The sequence below is a fragment of the Crassostrea angulata genome, unplaced genomic scaffold (assembly GCF_025612915.1).
Source record: "Crassostrea angulata isolate pt1a10 unplaced genomic scaffold, ASM2561291v2 HiC_scaffold_257, whole genome shotgun sequence".
Classification (NCBI taxonomy): Eukaryota; Metazoa; Mollusca; class Bivalvia; order Ostreida; family Ostreidae; genus Magallana; species Magallana angulata.
This window is the reverse complement of record NW_026441810.1, coordinates 65,894-83,754: the sequence shown is the minus strand read 5'-3', so window position 1 is coordinate 83,754 and position 17,861 is coordinate 65,894. Positions and strand designations below refer to the sequence as shown.

At 32.0% G+C, this 17,861-nt stretch overlaps 1 long non-coding RNA gene across 1 annotated transcript in view; it reads left to right on the top strand.

The window, feature by feature from the left end:
* The first annotated feature begins 2,387 nt into the window (after positions 1–2,387).
* LOC128169920 (uncharacterized) overlaps positions 2,388–17,861 on the top strand; it is a 46,292-nt gene continuing 30,818 nt past the window's right edge. The window contains exon 1 of the long non-coding RNA XR_008241629.1: positions 2,388–2,467. This is a non-coding gene — a long non-coding RNA (uncharacterized LOC128169920). The remainder of the gene's footprint in view (positions 2,468–17,861) is intronic.

Here is a 17,861-nt window from a genome sequence, read left to right as displayed (position 1 = left end):
TCGTTTGATGAGATAACGGCGCTTCTGATCGGTCGAAAAATTTCTTTGATACCTGCATCAATAAAATTTTGGCCGGATCTACTTTTCTCAACTGTTCTGATCCAACACTATTTATAGAACGGGAATTTCCAAGATAAACACTGTCAACAAAATGTAAAGTTGTGTCTGTTTTATTGTCAGGAAACAAAATGCAACCTTGTGAATATAAAAACTTGAAAGTTTAACCTTCAAAAATTAACAAAACACATTATTTGATTCACGAAATAGAAAATTAAGCGTCTTCCCACGATTTCGTCTGCTTGAGATCAATCAACATTTACAGCGAGGCTGGCTGTTCCTTTTCCATGAATATTATAACGAACATATAGGCATATAAACTTTCACGGTAACACTGCTGTTCAAATTTGGTAACGATAATTTTTAAATTTACACACGTACATAATCGGTCATCAGAATAAGCATCGTAAAGAAAAGCTATGAGTAATGCTTTAACTCCTTCGGCGCATTCTAAGCGGCAGATATACCATTTAAGTACATCACTGGCTATCTAGTTACCACAATGTTTACAAAAGTCGCTTATACATACTATTCTTTGTCGACATATCAGCTATTTTCTTCCACGATCGCCTTTCTTTGGATGGATATGTCCAGTTGCATATTCCAGCGATCTCACATGAAAACTAGTTTTATTACGAGTTTTTCTGCACAGTGAATAATATCGCAAGCTATCGCATGTATTTTCCTTTCGTTTTCAATTCATCCGGTTAAGATTTTAACTCACTATTTGTGTTTAATCCATTAAATTCAGCTCAAAAGCTCTGCATCAACTAAAGGCGCATCCATTATGAATATTGTTGCTGTTGTTGTTGTTTTGTATTCATACGCGCCGCTTCATTTACATTATTTACATTTTTGATCAATGACACTTCACGTTTTTTTATTTGAAAATGTTTTATTAAATGATAAGTAATGAAGATAATAATTTTTCTATTGATCGACGTATCAAAGAAAAAATTGACCGGAAAACTTTTTCATCAATGCGCTACGCGCATTGATGAAGTTTTCCGATCAAATTTTTCTTTGATACGTCGATCAATAGAAAAATTATTATCTTCATTTCTTAAATCCACTATACGATACATCATGTGTTTTTTTCCAACTGCCTAAAATTGATGTATTTAAATTAAAAACATGTCTTATATAAACATTTTAAAGGAATTACTGTTATAACCTATCATTGATTTTGTTAACAAATCTATGTGAAGAAAAAAAAATACATTTACAGTCTGAACGTTGATTTTTTATGCAATAGCTAAATGTCAAGGTTTAGGCTAATGCGGGGTATTTGCGAGTGGTAAAATGCAAATATAAGTAATAAACAACGATTATTTAGTGAATATGGCGTTATGAATAGCAACTGCTCTGCTGGCATATTTTCCATGATGCGCTGCCAGCTGAGCAATTGCTATTCATAACGCCATGTTCACTAAATAACGTTGTTTATTTCTTAAATGAATAGTAATTGCTCTGCCTGCATATCCCATGATGCGCGTTATCCCAATAAACCATCTGTTCTTGTCAACGTGATACGATATCAAACTTAAGATAAGTTCTGAAATATTTGAGTCAGATATGTTTATTTAACGAAGTTCAAAGAGTCTCTTTATCGGTAAATTTTGGGCATAAATAAACATGTCAAATCATCGTTGTTCTTTAATCATATCGTTCACCGGCTAGGGCAGCTGATTTAAAGCGCTGTGCAAACAGGTATCACATGTTTCAATAGCCGACAACATGTCGCTGAAAATAAACTGTGTGAAAACATATTAAATATAATAAATGTTTATCAAAACAAACAGTATGCATTAAAAATGCAGACATCACTATAATATCAAATGTACACTGCTAGTAATGACAATTGAATAACATTGACATTAACTGTATATTTACTGTGTCATATAGTTAAAACCATTGCCTATATTCTGTACAATGTCACTGTACCCAACTTAAACCAACTATACCCTACTGAACACAGCAATTGTTTTCTTCTGTTCTGTGTCCATATGTACGTCCTTGTGCATATTATTGACTTGCATCTAACGGCTGTCTTAACATATAACAAAACTATGATCCGTACATGCATGTTAAGTAAGATAAACAATAGTTTTAAACAAATTAATACATTTTGTTATAAGCGAATTGTAAAAACCATAATATTTCACCTTGCAAACGTCAGATATTGCTTGGTATCTGTTTGAGAGATCATATTTAACTTTTAACATATATTTTTAAGCGCATTAAATTTGTTGAAAAAGCTATTATCTTAAGTGATTCCTGACCTAAATATAAACACATGACACTTACTTTATCTCCTAATAGATTAAATCCTAGTTAACAGCTTTAAGCTATCTGCAAGTTTTTACGCATTCCCTTGATAAATTAACAGTACGGTTATACTAATATTTAGGTAAGTATAAACATGCATGTTTATTTTTTTTTCATTATGTATTATTAATTTTATACATGTTAATTGGTTTCATTAAGTTAAAAAACTATGGATTATTTAAATTTATATTCGATTTTCTACTATTCATTGAACGATTGGTGTTTTATACTTAACTCATCCGAACCGAAGTTGTCCGTCGTCTGTCTGTCCGTTCGTCTGTAAACAACTTTTCACACTTTTGACTTCTTCTCTAGAACAACTTAATCAAATATATTGAAACTTAGTTCAAAGCATCTTTCTGGAAAGAAAATTCTAAATTGTTTCAATAAAGGACAACACCCATTTTTTAAAGCGAGATAATTGCAATACAATTAGAATAAGGTCAGATTGATCATAAATATATTTAGGGCAAGTTTGATTTTAAGTACGATTGAATCAATCTCGACAGAACTATGCGCATCGGAGTTTGAAAAATTCTACTGTTTGCAGTTTCCGTTGATTTACTTCGCAAAAGTTGTATATAGTGAAATAAAATTAGATATATATTAAAGATTATTAGAATAACAACAAGTCAAGTTAGATTACGGGTACGATTGAGCAATTTTTAACAGAGGTGTGTCCCTTGGACGTAGAAAAATCCCATTTTTAGCAAATGCGGGTAATTTTTATTCGAATTTGAACATTTTGAAACTAAATTTGATATACATATTTATCATGTTTTGACTTCCAAATTCGCCGTTCGTTTACATCGCAAAGGTTGCACTGCACATGTTGAAATTAAATTAAGTATACAGGTTATCATAAGAATATCTAGGTTACGATCAAGGCATTTTCGACGGAGTTATGTCTGTTGTACGTCGGACAATTCAATCTGATGCAGTTTCCGTTCATTCGAAATGAAATTTGAAACTTCGTATACAAATGTATCTGAATAATCTCTTGGTCAGTTTTTTTGTACAGTCGAGCATCTAGACACAGTTATATGCCTTTAAAGTAGAAAATTCCGATGTCTTCACAGGTGTTACCAAGGGAGAAAATTTTCAAAATTTTGCGTTCCGTTCATGTTCATCGCAAAGGTTGCAATGCACATGTTTAAATCAAATTTCACCTCTTTCGCTGATTTGTCTTGAACAGGTGTTAAAAACCCAAGGCATGTATTTTTTACCTTTGGTTTGTTAATCGCAATACACAGAAAATTGATTGCAACATAAATTTAATATAAACAAGAAAGAAATTGTGATTATAATTGCTTATACCTTTAGTATTTCATCACATGAGAGTAAATGTTCGTAAGCCATAATTGAATTTCACCTAATAACAAATTAATGAGAAATAGATTAAAAACCTACTTTTGTTTTCGATAAACCAGCTCAAAATAGCAACAACAAAAAGAGTAAGGTTATGGTCACGTTCGGGCGAATCCAAGTCAGTGGACATTAACATCAAAATATATGCTTGCAGTTAGATAATATTAAGTGATTGCGTACAGAATGTGTATATTTACTGAGAATTTATCAAGGGTATACAAAAAAATTACAATACGGGAAATGTTGAACTAAAAAGTTGATTCAATTCGTTCTTGAATGCGCGATTTTAGTTTAGATGTATAGAACCTTCTAGGACGGGGTCAGCAAGAACTCGGGTTGACTAATCAACGTCATGACAAAACAGTGTCAGCCGAGTTTTTCATTAGTTTAAGATATGCAAACATATGTTTACACTTATCTTTATTATTTTATTCTTAATTACAAACATCTGTATACAACTACAGCTCGGTTTTATCCATTCATTCATCTTTTATTCCCTCTATAAAGAGATACAAAATTAAGAATTAGCGAGGCCGAGTACATAACGAGTACACACGCTTTCGCGCAGCGTTTCATTTGTATTGTGACGTCATCTTTTTGCTTGGTTGACATCATGGCGTAATAGTTTCAACTGCAGATATTTAGCGAAATTTGTTGAAAATATCTCGTTTGATGCGTAAAATTAATGTTATATTGTGGAATAAAGATATTGTCTCGAAGTATAAGCTATATTTGGGCTCGGGTCGAAAACGTGAAGAGGGTTCAGCAAGCCTAGCCCTCTGTCACGTTTTCTTAACCCGCCTAAATATAGCTTAATTCAGATATTTCAAGACAGTAACCTTATTATATTTTATATTAATGACCCTTAATATGTGATGTTATATATTTTTTTTATTACTTAAATATGTCTGAATGTTTTAATAATACCATAAAGAACACCTTTTCCGCCTTTGTCAAATAAAAAAATAGCTATTAACTTACAAATCTTTGAAATTGGGCATACAAAAATCAACTTTGATAAGACCCCTGAAACAAACCAGGAGGTAAACGGTTTTTTTTTACCATTTGATGCCTTTTAGCAAAAACTTTAATATGTAGAACAGAAAAAGAAATCCCTAGGGCAGAAGTTTAAAAAAGAATATAAAAAATGTGCAAAATTGATACATTTCAAGCAAAATCCCATAGGGTTCTATGTTATAGATTAACAAACTTTGAGATGACCCCCTATACAAACGGTGTGGTAAATGTTTTATTTTCAAATCTTAAAATAATAATTTTTTCAGTAGAAATTCATGTAAAAAAATTCATCCAAAAACCTAGGGCAGAATAAATTAGACCAAGCCTCGTTAAGTTCATTAACACATTAATCTATGTTCAATTCAAATAATAGCTATAGTAAAAATTTGGCTTAAAGACGTAAAGAACAGAATTTAGAAAAGAAAAAGGATGCACTATACAGCCACTCCTTGGTTTGAAAAAAATGTATTTAGTATACATTTTTTTTAGTCAGTTTTAACGGGGCCATATAAATAAAGCATTATATCATATTTTAAAAGTAAAACAGGTTATACAAATTTAACTTAATTTTTCTATCATATCAAATGCCGCGTTACAACCAGAATTAAATTATAAAGTATTAAATCCCTTGTTTGTGCTGGATATTATCTACATATTTTTTTTTGTTAAAACAAGAGTTTGTTGTTTTAGTATGATAACATATGTCTGATGTCAACCTCAAAAAATATTCTTGCAAACTCAATTTACAATATACTGATGCATTGCCAAGTAACTTAATGAAATTGCATTGCCGGGCTCTGATTTCACATAAAAAAACTTAATTTAGTCAAATCTCAGACTTAAGTCTGAGTTTTTTCTCAAATTTGAGAAAACTGAAATCTCTGCATTTCACAAAAAAATCTTAGTCGTGTTTTTTACTCAATTTGAGAAAAAACTGAAGTTACCTCCATAGCAGACTTAAGTCAAATCTGAAATATGAATATCTCATTAACATCATTAATACAGTATTATATTGTCAGTAATGTTCATTTCTTAGATTTATTCCACTCAATGATCAGCGTATATGCAATATTTCATCCAGGTTTGATAAATATTTTTTTCATTAAGAAATAGTAATTTTGGTGGAGTTATCTCCCTTGACAAAAATGTAAACAAAGGGAACTAATTCATTTGTTTGTGTTAATTGAATACCTGTGAATTGATTCTACTTTCTAATGATTTTAAGGTAACCATAATGTATTAAATGTGTTCTTCTGTTTGCTATATAATATATAAAATCATGTAGATATGTCATCTATACCTAGCATAACAAAGTGTACATTTCATGACTGATTAACATTTTATGACTCTTGTTATTTTAATCCGATATTTCTCTGTTTAAAATATAAGCAGACGTTTGTTTTTATTGATAATAAGTAAAAAAAAAAAAAACAAAAGAAGTTATAACGGACCACTTGAGACAATGACAATTCTTGACTCGGCTAAGTAAAAAATTCAACTCAGCTGAGAAATCACTAAGTTTGATTTGTGAAATGCAATTTGAGAAAAATCTCAGCCGAGTAAATTCTCAAGATTTGAGATTAAACTTAGGTAAAAACTTAAGTTTTTTGTGAAATCGGAGCCTGAATGCTTTTAAAACACGATTTTGTTAAACAATTTTATAAAGAGTATCAATTGTTATCCTAGGAAGTTTCATTTAAATTTTCTAAATCATTTAAATTTGAAATATAGTAACATCTACGGACTCTTCCGTTTTTTCCCGATTACGACAAAGAGCACACCCCTGATGCTACGTGCCTGATGAATGACACAGGTGTTCGATGTGCTTGTGAAGACAGCACTGTTTGTTTGCCCCCCCCCCACCCCCACCAAATGGATTAGGATTTTGAAGATTTTGGGAAACTTTAAATTTCCTTTTTTTTTTTTTTTTTGTCAAGATTTTTTGGATGAGTCTGGCCCCCCCCCCCCCCACTTTCAAAAACGATGCTACGTGCCTGTTCATACAGAGTGCATAACGTCTGCAAATATATGAAAACCCCGGCGGCACTACATCCAACACAGAAGATAAATGATAGTAACAACGTAACATCGTTTCATCGGTTTCTAAAAAACAATTCTTGCGATCATTCACAATGTTCGATCTGCCACAGTGTACATGTGTGATCGCGCATGTGCAATGTTATAACATACACAGGAAACAGTCTACAATTATCGAGGATTTTTTAAGTGGATTTCAGTTTGCTTTGTTTCGTCGTTCATTGGATATTCCTTGCCAGTGCAGTGGTAGTCATATTGTTTTTATTCAAAACGCGTTTCTACATGTCTTTTAGTCCAAGGTAACGTGTTTGGGTGAATGAAATACCCGAATGCGGTGAAGCATGAATAGTGCTTTCGGCCTTATAAAGGGGGGTGTGTAGCTATGTCGAACAGAACAATAGAAATCGACAACTAATATGGCGGTAGTCGGAGATAAAAGGAAAATAATGCGTATTTATGAATTCATTTCACCTTTAAGCATGCTATAACACTTTCGTCGGAATTTGGACTGGGAACTCTTTTTGTATGTAGATATAGGTTTTATTGCAACACACATTGGCGGGGACATGCTTTGTCAAATTTATGATTGTGCCAACTATGTTGTATGTGATGAAATTATTTCTTTCTTTGTGATATCCTGGAAGCCAAGGTATGATGTAACAAAGTTTCTCTGAGAGGCATTTTCTAGCAGATGAGACAGCACACCGGACAGAATCTCTTCCGAAAATAAATAAAGTACATATAATTTTATTTGGCATTCCAGACTATAACTTCGTAAGAAATATCCCCAGTAATGTGCGTGCACTTCGAGTGTGTAAAGCTCTTAAGCTTCCTTTCTGAAATATTCAACACAGGTCATCAACATTATTGCGGGCTAGTCCGGTTGGTGCTGACATTCTGAGAATAGAAAAATGTCAATTACCTTATTTCTCTTTTTTCTTCTATTTACTTAATAACTTACATTTTTATACTTTACATGTATAGTGTAGGGTGAAGATAAAATTACTGTTCCAGTGATTTATCTATTGGGCTTTAAAGTCAAAAGACATGTGAATAATTTACAATATGCCATTTAACATTTAAAATGACTGAAAAAGAGTACATATTTCGTACCATTTCTTTGATATTTTTACTTGTATATGTCTGTTCAATTATATGATTTTTGTAAAGACACCGTGTCTCCAAGTCCATAATCCGGGTTCTGCAGAGCAAATACTTTTCTTTGGTGCCGCGTTCGTTCGATCCAAATTGTATCGACCATGTTCCCTTTAATCGCTCATAATTCATGACAAAGTCAAGATAATGACTTGAAAAGTGGAAAGAATGTAGACTTATGATTTTGACAGATTTGAATGGTTTGAAATTGTTTGGCGTGGAACGGTCACACTTGTTACTTTTAGTTTATGTTAAGCAAAATTATCGATGATTTTAATGTTTAAACACCAACGGAAACTTTTCTTTTTCGATTTGTTAGAATTTTGTACCATTTAAAACCTCAATCATTCCTTTATGATTGTAACAAAAAAAATAATTCAATTTTATATACATGTTCAATGCACATAATATTGATAAATGATTTCACAAGTCATAAAATACATGGTTTATAAATGCTATAAATAAGACAGAGTTATTCCCCCTGTCACAGCATTTTATAAAACTCTATCATCATGATCAGTATTGAACATTCATATTTCAATTATATATTATTGTAAAAAGTATGAAATTAAGCATATATTTATGACAAAGAATAAGTACCTGTTTATGAAACAGAGCTTTCAGTCTTAATTACTGAATCTACTGTTACAGCATGAGTTACAGTATGAAGTATGACAGTAATTAAAAAAACACATTCACTCTAATATCTTTCACACTTTATACATTAAATTTAGTTTGATAACTCATAATAAATTATGAGATGATTAATTTACAACTTGTTAATTAGAAGTGAGAAGTTAGCATTTACATATATCTGGATTCTGCTCAGTCTTTTAAATTATAACTATATCAAACCTAGAATTTCAAGTCAGCCCAGATTGGCAGTAGCTGACCAAATGTCTTTGACTTAGGTCAAAGTTTTGAGGTAAAAGTTTTAACCAATGAAATTTAAGGAATAAATAAAGCTTAAATACTACTCAGGTACCCTCTTACAGGTGTACTGAGAGTATCAGTGGTGGATCAAAAGATTTAGTTATTAATGAATTATTTATTGAAATATTTTATTTTATTATTTAATTAATTATTATTTTTATTCAATGTATACACAATGTTGATAAAATGATACATACATTATTGCTGGTCAATATTAATTGACACATAGCTTTGTATATTATTAATTAGTTAAAATAGATTTACATATTCATAAATGTACAATCATGTAATTGTTAATTGTTAATTAAACAATATACCAACTATTACACATCCCCCCCCCCCCCCGCCGTTGGCAAATGACTTCCATGTCATTTACTAATTACATGTATATATGGAGAGAAAAATTAATTATTTAAGATATGTATCCACTGAGTAAGTTGAATAAGCAAAACTTACTCACTGAATTAACTAAGTAAAGATTATAAACAATTATGATTCAGCATATTAAATTGCTCATACATTTATGGCAATATTGATGCTGAAAATGATTAACGGCATAAAACATTAAAACATAGATATTACATTTTTTTAAATAATCAGACGACTTTGTAATTATGTTTACCAAATGTCTGAAATGACTCGACTATCTGCATCTTTAAATGCTGCTGTTGACATTAAAGACTGTAAATATTCTGCTCTTGATTTCCAATCAGGCTGATGGGTTTGAGAAAATACATATTGATCATGTTTCATTCATTTAGGTTTTGACTTAACTCTCACAGATCTTCTTGGAATGAAAGAGCTACCTGATCATTGTGTATTCTGATTAGGAGATTGAATAGCTATCTCCCTTTCAATTTCATCTTTGTTTGATCCATTTACAGAACTTCTGTGAAATGAATTTTCAGGAACTGTGTCATCAAACATATCTGTTTGGTGTGTACCTGATCCTGTATTAATACTTTGTTCTGATTCATGTTCAGAGTATGTTTCTGCATCTGATTGCACATTTGAATCGGTATGCGGAACATTATTCGAATCTATAGATTCTTCAACAGGGGTATAATCTAACTCAGTAGCTGCAGAATCGTTGAATACTTTATCAACTTCTACTGGTTTTTGTTCGAGTGTGTATAACACTATAGAAACGTTATCAGAATCGCTGATTGATTCATCAACATTTTCTACACAAGGTCTGCTGTTATTAGCTGATCCATGATTGAAAATTTTTCTAGCTTTGGGGACTGGTTTCCTTTTTCTAGGAACTGGTTTTAATTTATCATCAATATTTGAAGATGAACAGATTGGAAGTAATAAATTTCTATGTAACACTCTGATTTTTCCTTCACCATTCTGTTTTTTAACTCTGTACACAGGAATGTCATCATTTGGTTGATTAATAACAACATAGGGATCATTTTCCCATTTGTCTGCCAAGTTATGTCTGCCATCAAAGGCTACAATTTTTACCAAAACAAGATCATCAGGTTTTAGAACATTGCTCTTTATTTTCACATGACAATTTCTTTTCTGCCTTGTTTGTGCATCTTGTATGTTTTTCAAAGCAAGATTGTAAGAAAACTTAAGTCTATCTTTCAAAGATTCAATGTACTTAGATTTGGAAGTAGTATCGACTTGTGTATTATTGTCGAGTATGATATCTATAGGTAGATTAGGTTCTCTTCCAAACATCAAATAATATTGAGAAAATGATGTGCTGTCTTGTTTTGTACAATTATATGCCTGTACAAATGGCTTAATGAAAGACTTCCAATCATGTTTCTCATCTGGATTCAGTGTTCCAAACATTGATATTAAGGTACGATTAAACCTTTCACATTGACCATTACTGTGGAATCATTAGATTTCGTGGTGGCTCAATTTTCGTGGAATTCGTGGGTACCTCTCATCCACGAATTAACATCCTCCACGAATTAATAAATTATGGTAATAAAGTCATATTTCCTTTGTAGGTTTAACAGAATACACGAAATTACGTCCACACGAACTTGTAAAATTTAAGCAATCCACGAAAATTGGCCCCCACGAAATTTAATGATTCCACAGTACCCATTGGGTGATATGGTGTGGTTTTAGATTGTTGTATGCCAAATAAAGAACACAACTCTTTGATGATTTTACTTTCAAAGTTAGCTCCTTGATCAGAATGGATCTTTTGTGGTATACCATAATAAACAATGAAATTCTGATAAAATACCTCAGCTGTAGTTTAAGCTATCATATTCTTTATAGATATTGCCATCGCAAACCTAGAAAAATGATCAGTTTTGAGCAATACATGTTCGTAACCACCCTTTGCGCGTTCAAGAGTTAAACAATCAAGACATACAAGTTCTAATGGTTGCGACGTATTGATATTGACAAGAGGAGCTTTAACATTGGTTAGAGTTTTCCTCCTGATACATCTACCACAATGACAAATATGGTTTTCAATGTCACGGTTCATTCCATACCAATAAAATCTATCTTTGGCAAGTGGAAGAGATCTATCTCTACCTTGATGACCCATTTTATTATGAATATGATGTAAGACTAGACCTATAAGAGATGATGGTAAAACAAGTTGATGTACAATACCTGTTTCTGTTCTTATGTCTCTGTATAATTATACCCCCGCTCCAAAGGAGAGGGGTATACTGTTTTACCCTTGTGTGTCTGTCTGTCCGTCTGTCTGTCTGTCCGTACGTAACAAAAAATTCTGCCGCATTTATCTCAGCAACTATTTTTCGCAGATGCTTGAAATTTTTACATAGTGTTTGTATAGGCATGCTATATCGAGGGATATATTTTTGTACCAATCAGAGGTCAACTTCCTGTTAAATGACGACTTTGTTTATTTTTAGCAAAAATTTTCACACAGATTTCCGTCAAAGATTTCTCAGCAACTATTTATCGCAGATGCTTGAAATTTTAACACACTTTTCGTTTAGGCATGTCATATTGTGGGATATATTTCTGTACCAATCGGATGCCAGCTTTCTGTTAAATGTCGACTTTGCTTATTTTGCATATTCACATCAGACCGGGGGTATCACTAGTGAGCATTGGCACACAGATATCTTGTTTGTCATCAATAATTCTGAGTTTGTCAAAACACTGAAACAATGCTCTACTGTAAGGAGTTGGTGGTATTTCATCCTTATGTGGTTTGTTATTGTTATAAACTTGATCAAACCAATATGATATGTCTGGATCTTTAATTTGTTCTTGAATAACATCAATACTTTGAAAGCTTTCATTATGTAAGGCACTGAACTTCATATTGTTAGCATCTTCAGTGACAGGTAAAGTTTCAATAAATGGACATATGTTTGATGCATTACATATAGCAGTGACAGCATCTGATGATACAATAGTCACATCGTGTTTCTGTAGTATTGATATACCTGGTAAACGAGACAGTGCATCTGCATTTGTTTTACGTGGTCTATACTTAAGAGCATGTCAACGAGAAAATCATGCAAAAGGTGGTGGGAGCAAGGTTCTCTGATCAACTTCATATTTTGTGTGTAACAGTGTGCATCTATATGAATTAATTTGCCACAAAAATTTTTTTGATGTGGTCAGTCTAAACTTGGTTCTGCAGCACTGTTACTAAAAATAGCATTTTGACCCTTTTAAGAATAAAATTGTGTATAATTCACCAAATTATTGTTAAGAATTCTGAGTTTAGTTTAAATATGAATTCAAAAAGTCATTTAGAGTTAACACTAACAAAATACACTTGTGTAATTTATTTTGTGAGAATTCCCATATATTCTTTCTGTTAAGTGCAGATAGGTCACGAATCTGGCATGTTTCCAACTTTTTGTAAAATTGTAAAAATATACATTTTTTAAATGCTTTAAGTTAAAAAATGGCACTTTGAATTCACTAAATCTGTTTCTAGTTATAAAAGGACATTTATCTTTACAATATATCAAAAATATGTCTTTGGACTCTCAATAATATTGCAAATATATTGTCTTAAAGTTGGACATTTTTCTACTTTTAAAACTCTCCAGAATCTGTAGTTTGGCGTGAGCTTTACATTGTTACATGTATATTATGGGGAAAAAACCTGACATATTCGCGAGCCAAACAATATTTTAATAAACTAAAGGGTTGCTTCAACATATTTCAGTTTTTTTTTTAAAAATCAATGCCATTAAAACACGAGAAATCATGGGAAAATGGGAATTTGAATATACATGTAAGCTGAAGTGGACTTATTTGCCAGTGCTACACATTAAGACAAGCAGAGTGCCCATTAGATACACGAATGAATAATTACAGGGGCAAAACTACAAAATTCAAAGTACTGAAGTTATTAAAGCCGGGCTCTTTTGGTGTGTTATTTTACATATTGTTTACTACAGATTGACAATCTCTCCTCCCCCCTCTCTCTTTCTCTCTCTCTCTCTCTCTCTCTCTCTCTCTCTCTCTCTCTCTCTCTCTCTCTCTCTCTCTGCTAATTCGATAAACATAGTGATATATGTATTATGTATTGATCTTTTCATTCTTTTATACTCGAACTGGTGATCTTTTAATTCAGGAAGTAGGACAAAATTTCAAAGCTTCCCCTCCCCCCCCCCCAAAAAAAAAAAACAACAACCCAAAACCAAACAAAAAAAAACCAAACCAAGCAAACAAACAAAAACAATAGGATCACCTCCATGAAAATAAAAATGATTAAACATATCTTTGTTGAATTTAACTGATGATTTTTTAAAATGTGGAAGTGGTGTGGAACCAATTGCCAATGAATGTCCATCACATTAAATGATCATAGAATAAGGTAGATTTGGTAATTATTTTTGTCCGACAATATAAAGGATTGAATTTTTATTGTTTGAGGGGTGGAGGGACCCGATATCAAGCCTAAACATGTTAATAAAAAATATGATACATCATAAATTACGCTCAAAATTTGTAAATATCAGCAGAATATCAGCGTAATATAATATAGAGACACATTTTATTAGCATTTCATTTTTTCAATTTTTTTTAATCACAAGACAAAAAGAGAGTGTAAAAATTTTGACTTTTTCATTAGACTGCTCCATAACTCTGGGACCAGGTCTTCTTATGATGGGTTATAATTAAATAACATCCCAAAAAACAATCCCACAAAAACAAGTTATGATGTCTATATTAATATTTGGGATAACTTTTTTATACCGGTAGTTTATGATTATATTTATGTGCGGTTTTCGCAGGTTGAGATCCCCGGGGGGAAGGGTAACCTAACACTTCATTTTTTCCTTTACAACTATATTTTAATTTTAAGAAAAGGTACAAACTTTAATTTTTTCCAAGAGGAGATAAACTGCTAATTGAGAGGTAGGGAGTAGAGCTCTTTATTAATTTCAGATGTACTTACTGTTTTACATTTTCAAGAACTTAAAAAACCCTGGCCCCTCCCCGTCATTTCAAGATTCCACGAAGTCTAACCTTAACATCTGAAGGGTAGTTTTAGAAGGCCAGTGAAATGTACACGTATAGAAATGTGATGCCTATTGCAACAGACCCCGATGATAACGATGAAAAATTGCACGAGGCATTCCTAGTGAATTCTGAATTATTTCAACATAGAAAGAATAATCTTAGCGTGACCAGGCTACGCTCAGGTCAAACCGGGTCCGTAGGACATCTGTCATTTTCAATGTACCCAATTATAAATTATAAATCTTTGTAAGAAATCAGTCCTCGTTTTTGTGGATTTTTTCGAGTAAAATATGATAATCTTTGAATGAGATTATCTTCCCCTTCATCTTCCCCTTCCCCAATCTGTGAATGAGATAAACTCCCTCTTCATCTATTTAATAGCCCTTCTATCACAAGTTTGTATATTTTGATTAAAATTCGTCCAAATGTGCTGCTTAATTATATCGAGACAGAATATAGCAGTCAAGTCTCCATCAAACTTCAATATGTGATATAGTGAATAACACTATCAAGATGGGACAATTTTTGTGCAATTAAAATCATTCAATATCATTACATATATTAACAACACTCACAGCATTTCTCAATACTTAGCCTGAACTTGAACTTGTATAGCTTTGTCAACATTCTGACTAGTTTACCTTCTCTACAGAAGAGCGCAACAGGGGAGACAATGCTAACAGTAGTAAAGAAATGCAAATGTAATGAATAAGAATTCTTTGAGAAACAATGATAACAACTAGTATTTTTTTAATTAAAAGCAAAATAGGAGGGTTTTTTTTTCATGTTTAATAACAAATATTGACTTCAGTGGATTAAAATCGCTTGTAAAATAAAATTCAAAAACCAACAAATTTTTATTTTAATTGAAAATGGGATGTTTTTGTTAATTTATTACTTTTAAGTCCTTGAGAGTCCAAAGATGGATTTTATATATTTGTAACAATACATCAAACAGTTTCTTATTAACACAAAATTTTAAAAAATAATGCGCCATTTTCTGAGAAATTCTTTCTGAAAAATTGACAAAAATGTATAATTATCATTTCTTGGCATCCTGCCAACATTTACACCCTTGAGACTTCATGGTGTAAATAGAAATATGAAAAAAAAATATGCAACAATTAAAGGTTTGAACTTCCTCTTTAAAAATATAGTCTTATTTTTTTTCAAACATTGTTTATACATTTTGTAATTAATAACTGAATTTGACAATTTTTCTCTTAACTTTTCTGGATTTTAGAGGCTAATTAACCAGAATGCAATACTGGCCGTTACTATAAATAGAAACATCCAGTGCAAAAACAGACATCATATATCTGACTCTAGATGGGTATCCTTTAAATCTATGATAAAATTCTGTTCATTCTTGAGACTTGCTGCCGCAGCTTTTTTCCACATTTGCATGGTTTTCTCGTAGACATGCTCTTAAGATCGAAATTGTAAGCTGACAAAGCTGCAAGTCATCTATGGCCAGTTGCATCTAATTGTGCAGTTGTAAGTACATAAGTAAGTGGATTATTATCCGTATATACTGTAAAAGTGTGGCCATATAAAATAATCTTTGAATTTCTCTGTAACAGACCACTTCAGTGCAAGAAACTCTAATTAATGAGCCGGATAATTTCTCTTAGCCTTGCTTAGACTTCTACTGGCATATGCTATGACATGTTTTCCTGATATAAAACAGCACCTAAGCCATGTAATGAGGCATCAGTGTGTAATTCAAATGATTTTGAATAATCAGGATAGGCTAATATTGGGTAGGAAGATAATTGTTGTTTAAGAAAATTAAAAGAACTTTTTGCTCTTCTCCCCATTTAAAATCTGCCTGTTGATGATTAATAGGTGTTTTCTTTCTACCTCGGGTTTTCCTTTGTGTTGTAGGCATAAGATCTATTAAAGGTCTGGTTATTTTTGAAAAATTCTTGATAAATTTCCTATAATAGCCTACAAAACCTAAAAATTGAGGGATTTCTTCACGTGATTTAGGTTGAGGCCATTCCAGTACCTTTGATACCTTTTCTTCTTCAGGCTCAATGCCTTTTTCTGAAACAATATGACCAACATATTTCACACGGGTTTTTAATAAAGACCATTTATTTGGAGAAAGTTTAACTCCAGCTTTCCGCAACTTTTGAAAGACTAAGTGTAATCTGTCTAAATGTTCTTCATAAGTCTTGGAAAATATAATAATGTCATCCAAGTATATAAAAAAACTGTTAAGTGTAATTCTCCAAGACATTGTTCCATGATCCTCTGATAAGTAGCAGATGCATTTGCTAACCCGAAAGCCATTCTGTTGTATTCATAGAATCCTAGTGGACCAACAGTAAAAGCAGTACGTTCTTTATGTTTCTCTTCAATTTCAATTTGATGATATCCTGATTTCATGTCTAAAATTGAAATATACTAATTGCCAAAAAGATAATCTAAAATCTCATCAATTCTTGGTAAAGAATAACTATCTTTGATGGTTCTTTGATTTAATTCTCTGAAATCTATACATAGGCGTAATTCACCTGTTTTCTTTTTGACAAGTACAACATTTGAAGCATAATGAGAATGTGAACGTCGAATAATACCTGCACTTAATAACAGTTGGAAGTGATTTCTCACCTCATCAAAACATTGATGGGAGAATTCGACGATACCTTTGCTTAAATGGAATTTCATTGGAGAATTCTATATTATGCTTTACTGAATTGCTATAGCCAATATCTGTGTCACCTTTTGAAAAGATGTCATTGAAGTTATATATCAACTCAGTCAGTTTTTGTAAATTGTCTCTTGAAAATTCATCTTTTGGAATGTTAATTAATTCCATCATATCAACCTCTTTGGACACACAATTATCTTTAAGAGATGTAAAATTCTCAACACCGACTGGTTGAACTTCACAGAGTAAAGCATGTGGAGTCAAAGTAACAGTTCTTGTAGTAATATTACTAATATGTACAGATACTACTCCATTCTGTCTATGCTGATATGATATAAGTACAGGAGACACATATAAGTCTTAAGGTATCTTTGGTTTAGTTGTTGTCTGTAACAACGCACAAACTGGTTGATATGGAAGTTCTTTATGTAGATACCCTTTGACTACAATATCTGTATTTGGGGGAATAGTAACTCTAGATGACTCAGCTAGTCTGACTAAAGCTAGAATATTCTTGTGTCTTTGTAACTCTTTGTCTCTTAAAGAAACACATCTAAATGCAAGGTGCCATGGAGCAAATAAATTTGCTTCTTGTAAGTACCTAAGACCATGCGATTCCTTAACTAGATTTATTAGAACAGAGATAATGTTAGTACCAATTAAAACGGGAACACATTTGTTATATGATGTGTTTGGCACAATAAGGAATAAACCATCTACACAAACTTGATTGTTGTCGATACCTCTAGCTTTCAGAGAACACTGAATATAACCCAAGGAGGGTAATGATTGACCTTCTGTTTACTCTACATGTAAACTATTTGACAAAGATTTCAATGGTATATTATAAAAAGTTCTT